The sequence below is a fragment of the Bombina bombina genome, chromosome 4 (assembly GCF_027579735.1).
Source record: "Bombina bombina isolate aBomBom1 chromosome 4, aBomBom1.pri, whole genome shotgun sequence".
NCBI classification, from domain to species: Eukaryota; Metazoa; Chordata; class Amphibia; order Anura; family Bombinatoridae; genus Bombina; species Bombina bombina.
Genome location: NC_069502.1, coordinates 855,563,622 through 855,577,745, shown reverse-complemented (window position 1 = coordinate 855,577,745; position 14,124 = coordinate 855,563,622). Strand labels below are relative to the sequence as shown.

Here is a 14,124-nt window from a genome sequence, read left to right as displayed (position 1 = left end):
CTAGCTTGGAAAATGTACTATGGAAATAAATGTGTTCAGAGCGCCTCAAATGGGCTAGGTGTTGTACAATGTGTAGAGTTTGTATTTAGAAATATTTTAATTGCAAATCTAGTACTTTACACAAGAATAAAACATGCCACGGTGGGTACAGTGGTAATAAATGACAATAAAAACAATAAGATATGGATCCACTCTTGTACAAATTGAATATTGAATATATCTATATAAAAACACAGAATAATAAAATGATGCAGAGTCAATACTGTGTGGATTAAAAAATACAGTAAATCAAATGTATGGATTGCTGATATCGACTAGGAGGAGGATACTGTAAGAGATATTGTGTACCAGTGTTGGTGGTGATAATGTGTATAAAAAAGGGAGTGAAAAATTATCCTTAGTGATTGCAAATATAAAGAAAACAGACAGTGTCAACTTGCTTATTCAAAAGTGAAAAAAATGATGTGAAAAATTGAAAAAATTACAAAGGAAAAAATGCTGCTCAAAAAATGAAAAAAAGAGAAAGTCAGTGATAAAAAAAAGGAAAAAAGAGAACAAAGTCAGTGATTGTAATCCAACAAACAAGAACCCTAAAAAAGGCTAAATGTGAAGATCCAAATAAAAGTCAAAAGTTAATAATGTGTGGAAAAGGAAACCTTATTTTCCTAGTGGTGAGAGTCCGTCTGAGGTTCCTGATGGTGAGAATAAAGTCAACGGTCTTTTAGGTCAAACCCAATTAGTGGGCTAGTGTTCCTGTTCCTGATGGTAAGAACCTTTGGTGGTTGGGAGAAACTCCAATCCAAAAAATGTTTCTTTTTAAATCATAAATTAAACCTAAAGGCAAATAAAAACAACAATAGTGTAGATGGTACTAAAAACTTATATAAAATCAGAATAGTGCTTACCAGCTGTGGTCAACGCGTTTCGGCCTCCTCTAGGCCTTTCTCAAGACTGCCAGCTGGTTGTCAAGTGTCTCTTTTGTAGTGAAAAGTTTTGCGCCAAAAAGTGTGTTTGGGGGCGTGGCTAAAAACTGGAAGTGATGTAGGGTATGTAATAGAGTTAATTTATTTTTTGTCTCGTTTATGTAGGTTTTTCATCATGTGTAAATTGAGCATATAATATTTAAATGATAGTGAGATCGAGTGACTTTTCAAATGTTTTTTGCGCAAGCTGGAAAAAACTAATTGGGTTTGACCTAAAAGACCGTTGACTTTATTCTCACCATCAGGAACCTCAGACGGACTGTCACTACTAGGAAAATAAGGTTTCCTTTTCCACACATTATTAACTTTTGACTTTTATTTGGATCTTCACATTTAGCCTTTTTTATGGTTCTTGTTTGTTGGATTACAATCACTGACTTTTTTTAAATCACTGACTTTGTTCTCTTTTTTCATTTTTTGAGCAGCATTTTTTCATTTGTAATTTTTCAATTTTTCACATCATTTTTTTTACTTTTGAAGAAGCAAGTTGACACTGTCTGTTTTCTTTATATTTGCAATCACTAAGGATAATTTTTCACTCCCTTTTTTATACACATTATCACCACCAACACTGGTACACCATATCTCTTACAGTATCCTCCTCCTAGTCGATATCAGCAATCCATACATTTGATTTACTGTATTTTTTAATCCACACATTGGATTGATTTCTTTCAGATATTGTTTGGAATTTTAACTTTCTCATATTTTTATTGGGGCTACTATTATTATTGCCTCTGCATCATTTTATTATTCTGTGTTTTTATATAGATATATTCAATATTCAATTTGTACAAGAGTGGATCCACATCTTATTGTTTTTATTGTCATTTATTACCACTGTACCCACCGTGGCATGTTTTATTACAGTGGTTATTACATCAGTGGTTACAGATATATTCCTATAGATTCATTCATTGTTGTAACTGCAAAAACAAAGACTTTCTTTAAAGCACCATTGAACACAATCAAATGCATAATCAAAGAGACAATGCAGTAACACTTACTTTAAATGTCAAATGAGCAGTAGACTTTTTCTGACAAATGTTTTCTTTAATTTATTTGCCCTTGTATCATGTGACAGCCATCAGCTGAACACAGACATATAGATATTTATACTGTGAACCAGTAGCGAACCTACTCAACAGAAGACCCTAGTGCAAAAATGTTTTGGGCCCCCCACAAAGGTAACTCAGTAGTAAGCAATAGTAATAATTTACTGTACATGGCATTCTATATAATGATTTTGAGGATAGACAGAGAAGATAGACCTGTTACCTGCACTAATAAAAGGCTCCCCAGCATTAGGATTGTACACATTCTGCACACATCTATGTATAGACTGGTTGCTATGGGCACCCCAACTCTTGGGCCCTGGTGCCACTGCACCTTCTGCACCAATGGTAGTTCCACCTCTGCTGTGAACGCTTGCACATGCTCAGTAGGAACTGATGCATCAAGAAAGAGAGGCAATAAGGTAATAAATTGTGTGTACTTAGGACCCAGATTTTTGTATAGTTTCTACCCTGGAATAGCATATAGCCCCAGGGAAAGCTACTAATTGTTTATTGCATTGTGTTTCTGTGTGTGCCTTTGGGGTCCATGGGGTGGAGTATTCGGAAGAGCACAGTCAGCCTATTCTCCATCCCACTAACAGGTAGACTGCGACAACCTAGGTTAGGTTTTCTACTAGGTAGAATGAGTTTAACTAAAGGAACATAAAACCTCTGCTCCTGAGCCTTCCTAGGTATGCTCTCCAACAAAGGATATAAAAAAACAAAACAAATTAGATAATAGACGTAAATTTGAAAGTTGTTTAAAATTGTGTATTCTATCTAAACCTAAAGAAAATGTTTGGATTTCATGTCCCTTTAAGATTATTAGGCTCACCAGATACTTATTTGCCTCCTTTTTAAGGCTGGGGAAAAAAAACTTAGTTATGGAGAGACAAGGAGGTGGCAGAAGCTGTACGTCTGCAGCTGGGAACTGGTAACATTTTTAAAAGCACAATTGTTATTTGCTAGTGAACAGACAAGCTGCACCACAAAAACCAGGGTTTCCATGTTCTAATCTCATCTACTGAAGATAATTATGGACAGATAGTGTAATGCAATCTAAGTCAGTGTAGAGTGTTAAAGTAACTATTTTTCACAGAGTTCAAAGTCTATATTCAACACAGATATTGTTTGCACACTGAGATAAGGGGTTTACGCTCATTGGGCTAGCCACTGGAATTACAAGTTGAAAGTAAAAGCAATAGCTTGAGCGCAATCGCAATTTATACTAGAATGATTACCAAGACTTCAGAGGTCTGGTTAACTGTTTTGCAAAACATAAAAGTTGCACAAAACGCATAAAAAATACATTACAAAATATAACACCATCTAATAAAAATTATTTAAAAAAAAAATATTGCACCAAAAAAGTTATAAGGGCATAAAAATATGAGGTCTCGGGTATTAAATAAAACAGGCAAAGGGCTTTAACATAGAGATACATACATAAGGGCACACGCCCGAAACGTCGCCTGTATGTTCACTGCTTGTTATTAAAATTATTTAATTATATCAGGAGTGCTGCAGTCATTTCTACATTTTCTATCAATATCTGTTTGAGGTAAGACAGAGACTTCTTGCACCCATTAACACAAGTGAATTGGTGCTGGACTTTCTACTATATATATATATATATATATATATATATATATATATATATATATATATGTATATGTATCAAAATAACAAGAGTATTGCATTGAGCAATGATATTTTTTTTATTGGACTAACTATACATTTATAAGTTGACAAGCTTTCGGAAGAGTTCCTTCCTTTATCAAGTCTGGAGCAAATGTCTGGAGTATTGCTCCAGACTTGATAAAGGAAGGAACTCTTCCGAAAGCTTGTCAACTTATAAGTGTATAGTTAGCCCAATAAAAAAAAGTATCATTGCTCAATGCAATACTCTTGTTATTTTGATATCTAAATCTCTGGACTAACACGGCTACTCCTATCAAAGTATATATATGTATATATGTGTGTGTGTATATATATATGTTTACATATATACACATAAATACATATGCACACATATATAGACTTATATATAAGTGCATTGGAGCCCTTTGTAGTTAAGTAGATAAAAACATGCAAAAGCATATTTATGCAATATTCATATTTAATAGTGTTATACTGTGTATTTACTGTAAATATTTAACATTCCAATGTTCTCCACATAGCAGAATATGTTTAAAGTATTTCTAAATAGATATTCCAATATATACCTGTATATGTCGATACCTATATATATATATATATATATATATATATATATATATTGGAATAGCTATACATTGTACCAAAATATCATCAGATATATATATATATATATATATATATATATAAAAATATTTATGAATAAATGGAACATATTCTTATATGTGAAGAACATTAGAATGTGAAATATTCATATTGTCATGTCGAGTTAGCACAAATGAGAATATGCAATTGTGTTTGCACAAGAGTGTTTCCCCCAACTTTTTCTCCATTGTTTTCTAGGGGGTAATAGGTGTACGTGTACGTGGTATTCTAACTTTAGCTTTTTGCTCTTGTCGGGTTAGCACGAAAACCAAAACAGTTTACTTTCAACTCGTAATATGAGCGCAACCCAACAAGCGCAAAAAGCTTACTTCTAGTACAATTAATGCTCAAGCGAGAGCCTTAATCTGGCCCTATATCTGTCCCTAATTATTTTCAGCAGAACAGAAAACATAGGTTTCTACATGGCTTTTACTTTCCAGAAACTCAAGGGAATTAGAAAATGAACAATTTCAGAGTTATATTACAGGGAAGGGGGCAAAATAAATAATGGAAGCCTATTGAAAAGTAGTTTTAATACACATAATTAAATATCTTATATTACATTCAAAAACTGTTTAATGTACCTTTCACACCCTGTGCTGAGCAGTTTCAGAGCTTTTTGATGCTGCTCACATTTAAGTAGTGCTCAAAGTCATTTTTTTCTATGAGAAACCAATCTAAACTATACATTGGTTTTTTTTCAGCAGACCCTGCAGATTCACACTATACCTTTATTTTATTTAAATATCATGATGTGTGAGAAATCTTAAACAGGTGTGAAAAAATTATATTTTTATTACAATTTTAATAAACACAGTTGTAAACAATACAATGTGACTGTATTAGGTAACCATTGTAAAATAAGAAGAAATGGAGAATAATTTAGAGTTTGCCAATAAAAATTAGTATTTGAAAATCAAAATATATATTTTTTTAATTTTTGTTATATTTCAGCACAATGCATTTTATTTAGCCGATGTTAACGTATACACCTGGTCAATGTAAATTCCAGCTAGGGAAATATTGTCACCTCAGTGATCAGCTTACTATAATGTCCTCAAACAGTACCTACATTTCAAAGTTGGATTTATCAACATATAAATAAGGGCCTTTTGATATATTTTTTTTATCTAACTTTGATCTACACATATGGCCCCCCTTATATGAACCTTTACTGAAATAAAACACATTTTTTTGTGTGCCATATGATCACTTGGCTATGGAAACCTAATCCCCAGAGCCATCTTATAAGCGCTTGAGGTACAGAAGGGCCTCAAACTGTCCCAAAAGTGGGTACCACAGAGGACGACATGTAGTTATAAGTACTATAGACATTGTGCAGATGACAACTGTGTCATACTCTTAAGTGCTGATTTCACATATTTCCTTTAATATGAATTTTCAGATGAGTAATAAGATATAATTTCCGAGTAAAACATTTCCCACAGTCAGAACATGAAAATTCTTTCTCTCCTGTATGAAGTTTTTGATGTCTATTAAGATGTGATTTCAGAGTAAAACATTTCCCACAGTGTGAACATGAAAATGCTTTCTCCCCTGTATGAAGTTTTTGATGTCTATTAAGATGTGATTTCTGAGTAAAACATTTCCCGCAGTCAGAACATGAAAATGCTTTCTCCCCTATATGAATTTTCTGATGCCTAATAAGATGGGATTTCTCAGTAAAACATTTCTCACAGTCAGAACATGAAAATGCTTTCTTCCCTGTATGAATTATCTGATGCTTAATGAGATATGATTTTAGAGTAAAACATTTGTCACACTCAGAACATAAAAATGCTTTCTCTCCTGTATGAATTTTCTGATGCTTTATGAAATTTGATTTCACATTAAAACATTTGCCACAGTCAGAACATGAAAATGCTTTCTCTTCTATATGAATTTTCTGATGATCTATAAGATTTGATTTCCGAATAAAACATTTGCCGCAGTCAGAACATGAAAAAGCTTTCTCTCCTATAGGAATTTTCTGATGATTAATAAGATTTGATTTCCGAGTAAAAAGTTTCCCACAGTCAGAACATGAAAATGCTTTCTCCCCTGTATGAATTTTCTGATGCGTAATAAAATGTGATTTCAGAGTAAAACATTTCCCACAGTGAGAACATGAAAATACTTTCTTTTCTGTATGAATTTTCACACGATTACCAAGAGCTGATTTCAAGGTAAAAGATTTTCCAGATTCAGAACATAAGTTTCCCATGTGGCTTCTCTTATTTTGAAGAAGATTAAAAGAAGTATCAGCACTCTGGTCATGATTAGGATTACTGCAGTTTGTAAATATACCTGTTGATAAAAAATACAATAAGAGTAAAGTTATTTATTAATTACATGTTTTTATCCTGAGAGCATTTGTGTTCTGAGTGTCCTCTACAAGAGGAGGCACCCAGCTATGACTCCTACACCTTTCACCAGCCTCCGTGCTAAGGATTAGGGGTAGTTTACCGGACATGAGGAAATATTTTTATATACTCCCCAGCATCCAATATTTGTAAATTATTGAAATAAATAGAAATGAATGCAGTTATAATTTATACCTATTTTTAAAAAATATATTTAGACCTTTTAAAATAGTTTTCAAGGCAATTTTAGTAATTTAATTATTTGAGTTTTAAAACTACTCTTTATAACTATTACTTGTATGCACAAAGTATTCAGTTTTATTCATGTTTCATTTATACCACATTTTTTCATTTGTAATGAAGATTTCCTTCACATCAGATTATCATTTCATATAAAAAGTAATGTATAATGTTTAAAAAATCTATGTAGAGAACATTAGCAAATAGATATTTCTGGAATTAATTCAGTTTTTAATGTAATTAAAATATTTAGTCACACAACTGTGCTTTATAACTATTACATGTGTGCACAAAAGGTGCTTTTATTTGCCCTCATAATGCCTCTTTATTTACTTTGTTAAGCTTGTTTCTTCTGCGCTACATGCTGTAATGTTGGAACTCTAGGCACTATATGCATTCTTAGTGTAGTTAAATGTAAATTTTCTAAACTAATGATTAATAATTCTTAAAGTACCTTAAAACTACTTAATTTCAAACCTTCAAAGTTATTAATATTAAATAATAATAGAATTGACAAAGTCTACTTGATTTTTTTTATTGTTTAAAAAGATAAATAATGCCTTTACTACCCATTACACAGCTTCACATAACTAACATTGTTATATTATTATTCTTTATAACCTCTAAATTTGCCTGTTTTTTTTTTTCCCAACAAGCTTTATTTCAGATCCAGAGAAAGGTATACAGAGTTTACATGAGCCGTAACAACAAACCGGCTTGCAACGAGACATATAAATGACAATTACAGAATAAACTGAGGAACTCTTAATCAAAGTCCTTTACGTTCAAGTCGGCAGAGCCTTGATGCTGTACACCATTAAATTTCGATGAGTTCAAAAGTCTGCTGGTGTTTTTCTTTTAAACAAAATAACAGTAAATTATGGTGATTAGCAAAAAGAAAAATCAAAGAGGAAAGAGAAAAGAGAGGAGTAGGAAAACAAAAAGAGAAAGAGAAAAAAAAAAAAAAGAAACTTCAAACGTCGCTGCGCAGCGAGAGGCTCTCACCAGATAAGATTGGGTCAATTATTGAACAACAGTTTTTGCAGGAAAGTCTATCCAGGAAGGCTTTTGCCTAATATGCAGAACAGATATAACTTTCACTGTCAAGGGACTTTATTGCACCTTGGTTTGCAATCAAATATATTAGTGTGTACCTCCTCATCAGCTAGCAGGTCGTCTCATAAATTATAATATGTCCCTCTCCCAGTAGCGATCCCCGTTCCCATAGCACTTACATCATAAGCCTGAGTGATATAGTAGATAGGTTCCAATAAGTCCCCCCCCCCCCCCCACCGTCTGTATGGGCATATGTAACTTTTGAGCTTACGTCAGGGTAGGTGTTATACTGGGTCAGAAGGTTGGGGTAGTGGCTCAACGTCTGAGTCGGTATAGGTCTCCCAGTAAAACAGCATAGAGCAGTAGAAGTCTAGTCTGTTGGTTTTGTGGTAGTGGAATTTTTCTAGGGTTAATAGATACGTGACATTGCGCCTCCGCTCAGGCATGGAGGGCGTGATGCATTGTTTCCATAATCTGGGAATTAATTGCTTAGCGCTGCTGAGCATGATATATAGCAGAACAGTTTTGTATCTACATTTAATCCTGGGTGGTTTATTAAATAACATCGTCCAGGGGTCCATGGGAATAGATTGTGTGAGAAATTTTTGAATCTCACCATGAACGGCCTTCCAGAACGGTTGGAGCAGAGGGCAATCCCACCAAATATGACTAAGAGTGCCGGGATGTTTACAGCCTCTCCACCAAAAGGGGGTCAGCTTGTGGATAAATCTTAGCTAGCCTGCTGGGATATAAGTACCACCTCCCTAATAGTTTCATATTGGTTTCTGTGATGCTCATTGATGAGGTTGCCTTACCCATTTGTTGGAATATAACATCCCAAGTTTTTGGCGGGACAGACAGACCCAACTCTGCTTCCCAGGCTTTGGTGTAGGACGGTAGACTCTTAGAGTGATTTGCGAGTAAAATTTTATACGTTGCAGAGAGTATGCCCCTTGACACTTGTGGAGACCAGCAGAGTGCCTCAAAAGGAGTTAAACTGCGGACAAGGTTAGATTTATTTTTATGGCTTGAAAGGAAGTGGGAGAGTTGGAGGTACTCTAGCCATCTAGCAAAGAAAGGTATACCCTTATCTGCTATCGCAGCTTTAGACAATATAGTTCCACTCTCTATAACCTGACAGCAAGGGAGGCCAGTTGAAATCATGTAAGAATCCCCTGTCCAGCTGTGTTTCAATGGTGGGAAATCATCGTTGTGAAGTAGGGGAGTCAGTGGGGAGGGGGTTGATGAAATCCCCCTCTGATGGTTAGTTAGGCTATCCCATGTAGAGAGCGTGTCTGACACTAGGGTAGGGGTGTGTGGTGATCTATTTCTGCGATGTCTGGAGATCCAGCGGATCGCCCCCAAGCTTTTAGTGCCCTCTAAATCATGTTCAAGTTTCACCCATTCCTTATCTTTTATATTTTTACACCAGTCAACTATTCTAGTCAGTTGCGCTGCTTGGTGATAGTATAGGAGGTTGGGTACTCCCAGGCCCCCTCTGTCTCTATTTCTATAAAGTATGGACTTAGACATTCTGGGATGCTTGTGTGCCCAAATGAAATCATTCACAAGTGCCTGTGCAGCTCTTATATATTGGGGGGGTAGTTGTATGGGGACAGTTTGAAATAGGTAAAGAAAGCGGGGTAGAATGCTCATTTTAAAAGCCTGAATCCTGCCCAGCCATGAGAGACTTTTACTTCGCCATGCCAGCAGGTCCGTTCTAATGGTTTTAAGTAGGCTCTGGAAATTCATTTGGAGAAGGGGATCTCTAGAAAGCGAGATCTGTATCCCTTGGTATTTTATGGAATCTTGTTTCTGTGTGAAGTGGAATTGTGAAGCAATCTGGTGAGCCATTTGCCCGGTGATCCCTACTCCCAGGAATTTAGATTTGGACATGTTAATTTTAAAATTTGATAGGTTGCTGTATTGTTTAATGACCGGCATTAGTGCAGTAAGAGATTGTATAGGGGAGGTAATTGAGAACAGCACGTCATCGGCGTAAAGGGTAGTTTTGTATTGTGTGTCTGCAATTTGGATGCCATGTATTTTATCGTCTTCTCTGACCCTGGCTGCTAGCACTTCCATTGCAAGGATAAAAAGTAGGGGGGAGAGGGGGCAACCCTGCCTCGTGCAATTCATTATGGGAAGGGGGTCTGACAAGCTATCATTCAGTTTGATGCGGGCCTTCGGGGTGTTATAGAGAGCAAATATCTTCCCTATAAGGACCTCCCCCATGCCAAACCTTTCCAGGGTGGACTTCAAGAATAGCCAGTCCAGCCTATCAAAGGCCTTCTCGGCATCTATTGGTAGATAGAGGGTATGCTGTGAGTTTGTGAATACTCTACCAGGTTGAGAACCTTGAGCGTATTGTCCCGTGCCTCTCTGTTAGGCACAAAACCAACTTGGTTGAGATGTATCAGTAGCGGTAGGAACTTATTGATTCTGACGGCTATCAATTTCGCGTAAAGTTTTACATCAACGTTTAATAGTGATATAGGACGGAAATTGGATGGGGTGTCAGGAGGCTTGCCAGGCTTGGGGATAACAGTGATATGGGCTTCAAGCATGGTGGGAAGGAAGGGATGGTCATTGTCTGTGGTGTTGAATAAGGTGCATAGATGAGGGAGGAGAATTGGTGCAAATTTCTTATAGTATGTGATGGTAAAACCATTCGGGCCTGGGCTTTTGCCCATAGGGAGCTGTTTAAGTGCAGCCAATAATTCCATTGTTGAAAAAAGGGGCTTCTAGTTCCTCCACCTGCGTGGTGGTGAGTTGGGGGAGGGGCGTATTTAGTAAATATGCTTTTATGGCGCTCGCTGGGCGAGATGGGTTTTGGTAAATTATATAATTCAGAATAGTACGTCCGAAATTGAGTGAGAATCTCAGGCGTAGTGTTCACTTTTTGTTGTGTAGGGGTACGTACCTCGTGTATGAAGGATTTTAACTTTTTCAGTTTGAGGGAGCGGGCCAAAAGTTTGCCGGCTCGGTTGCTCTCAAAGTGGAATTTCTGCTTCGTTTTTAAGGCTAAGACATTTGCCTCCTGCAACAGTTGGTCGTGTACTGTCTTTCTAGCCTTTTCTAGGTCTGCGAGAATTTGTGGGGAAGTGGGGGCACATTTCTAGTTTAGATAGCAGTTCAGTAGAAGTTTTATATAATGAACGCACTTTCTGTCTAATCTGGGCTTTGTATTTTATGAATTCCCCTCTAATGAAACATTTGTGGGCTTCCCACACAATCCTGGGGTCTGTCTCGGGTAAGGAGTTGAGCTGGAAATACTCAGGGAGAAGTTTTTCTATCTTATCTTTAAAGTCAGGAAAATTTAGTAAGCTGTTGTCCAGCCTCCAGAAGAAGGTGGATTTAGGGACTGAGGGCCACTGAAGCTGTGTGAGGACTGCAGAGTGGTTTGACAATACGGTGTGAGAGAGCCGGGAAGAGAGGACATAAGCTAGGCCATTCTGGTTTGTTATGTGATAGTCGATTCTACTATAGGAGCGATGGGGAGCCGAGAAGAAGGTATAATCCCTCTTTCCCGGGTTTTTGAATCTCCAAACATCAAACAGTGCCTGCTCTAGCATTGTCCGCCATAGGTGCTTGGTTGTATGCTTTGAGATTGAAGGTCTGGGGTTTGTGGTGTCAAGGTTCGGTTGCAAAGGAATGTTGAAGTTGCCCCCTATGTAAAGGGCACCAATCCCATGGTCTAATACTTGAGTAAAGCATTTTTTTAAGAAAGGGAGCTGTCTAGTATTTGGAGAGTACATACTGACCAAAGTTACAGGGGAGCCATACAATAAACCTGTGACACACAAAAATCTGCCTTCGGAGTCTGTGTATGTTTGTATGGGGGCGAAGGGTAAATGTTTGCTCAAGAGGATATTGACGCCATTACGTTTATGATCATAAGAGCTATGAAAACATTGTGTGTAGTATCCCCCAAAGTAGCCTGGTTCTTTGCTCTTGAAAAATGAGTCTCCTGTAAAAAAATTATATCTCCTCCCCTCCTACGGAGGTCTCGCATAGCTAGAGAGCGTTTTTGGGCTGAGTTAAGACCCCTGGCATTCTGACTAAGCAATGTTATGGTTCTGTTATTGTTTGTGGTCATTGTGAGGTGTTGGTGGCGAAAGTATAGAAATATCTAGATATATGTCAGCCCCTAACTTTCCGGTGGCCTGAATCTGAAAAAAGAGAACAGAACAATCCTGCATACCTGTGCCTCCGCTGCGCAGCATGAACATTAAAACCATTAGATTAAGTTTTTGCAAATAGCATAAATTACATGTGAGTAAAAAGTATCTTAACAATGAAGGAATCATATGACAAAAAACTTTGTATGAGGGGGAAGAAATTAATCCGCAACCACTTCATAACCTATTAATTTGAAATCTGACTATTGCCCAGCCGCCGATTCGACTGACCTCCGTTGTGGGGGTGCCCAAAATTTGCCTGTTTTTAAGTGCCTACAGGCGGCCTCTTATCTCAGGGATTTTTATTATTTTGTTTACAGCCAGACAGAGCTAGTTCATGTGTGGCATATATATATAACATTGTGCTCGCTCCAGTGGAGAACAATAATGGTTACACAGGAACCAGCACTAATTGGTTAAAATGCACTGAGATAAGAAGCAGTCTCAGTACAGCTAAGCAGAGGTTTAGATACAGGTAATCAGAGGTAAAAAGTGTATTAATAGATCAGTGTTGGTTATGCAAAACTTGAGAATGGGTAATAAAGGGATTATCTATCTTTTTAAACAATAACACTTTTCAAGTAGACTGTCCCTTTGAAGGTACAGTAACCTCTTTTCTCCTTATTAGATTACATATAAATGGCTGTTCTTTTCTGCATTACAAATCAGTGCAAGACTGCCTAAAATGAATACACATAATAGCACACTCACAGGCCCATTTATCAAAGGGCTTGCGGACCTGATCCGACACTGCGGATCAGGTCCGCAAGACCTCGCTAAATGCGGAGAGCAATACGCTCTCCGCATTTAACATTGCACCAGCAGCTCACAAGAGCTGCTGGTGCAACGCCGCCCCCTGCTGACTCGCGGCCAATCGGCCGCCAGCAGGGAGCTGTCAATCAACCCGATCGTATTCGATCGGGTTGATGTCCGGCGATTCCTATCCGCCTGTTCAGAGCAGGCGGACAGGGTTATGGAGCAGCGGTCTTTAGACCGCTGCTTCATAAGTTGTGTTTCTGGCGAGTCTAAAGACTCGCCAGAAACACGGCCCTTCAAGCTCCATACGGAGCTTGATAAATGGGCCTGTATGTATTTTCTTAATATGTTTCAAGTGTGTATTCTCCTGTGATTAAAAACAATGACTTTCTTAACAAAAATAAAAAACTACTAAAAATGGGTGTATGATTAACCCCTTAAAGTCCTGAAACTTCATGTATAAATAATAAAAAGAACAAATAGGGAGCTTTTGAAATCACTCATGCATAAAACACCTTTTTATAAAATACATTTATGAAAATCACTTGAGTATATGTACATCATATAAATCCATACAAAAGTTAAAGAATTTAGTATAGCAAAATGTCACAGAAATGACGCTAGCCAAGAGGAGCTGTCCTGGAAGTAACTTAGATAAGGCTCTTTACAATCAAGTCCAAAATATTTGTATATGATGCTGTGCTCGCACAGGGTTTGAACAGTATAAAAGCAACTACTTCCAATCACAGTATCTGCCATCTCCTTGCCCTTGAAAATTAGGTGATTATTGGATGATGTTGGGACATAAATCCATACCTTTGGGCTACACGCTGTGGAATTCCATCGGTTTAAGGCTTCAATTCTAAGCCGGGGGCAGGGGCATGGTATCGAGGTGGTCAGTAGACGGAGCACTCCGCCAATCCTAGCTGCAAAGATGTTGGATATACCAGCGCAACTACCCCAGCAAGTATGGACCTCAGCTAGAGTAGGTGGTATATTTATTATCACAGATGATCAGGTGGCACTATAAACAAGTGCTGTCAAATATATATACAAGCTGGAGTCCTTCACTGGAGAATAGCAAAACAAAATAAGCCAACAATCATTTCACCTTGTGCTGAGACTTCGTCAGGGCCCATTTAATGCAAATAATCCTTTGGATTTTTATAGAGCACCTTGTGCGTCTCCC

At 37.2% G+C, this 14,124-nt stretch overlaps 1 long non-coding RNA gene across 1 annotated transcript in view; it reads right to left on the bottom strand.

Moving 5' to 3' along the window:
• Positions 1-6,401: 6,401 nt before the first annotated feature.
• LOC128655655 (uncharacterized) overlaps positions 6,402-14,124 on the bottom strand; it is a 33,014-nt gene continuing 25,291 nt past the window's right edge. The window contains exon 3 of the long non-coding RNA XR_008401869.1: positions 6,402-6,646. This is a non-coding gene — a long non-coding RNA (uncharacterized LOC128655655). The remainder of the gene's footprint in view (positions 6,647-14,124) is intronic.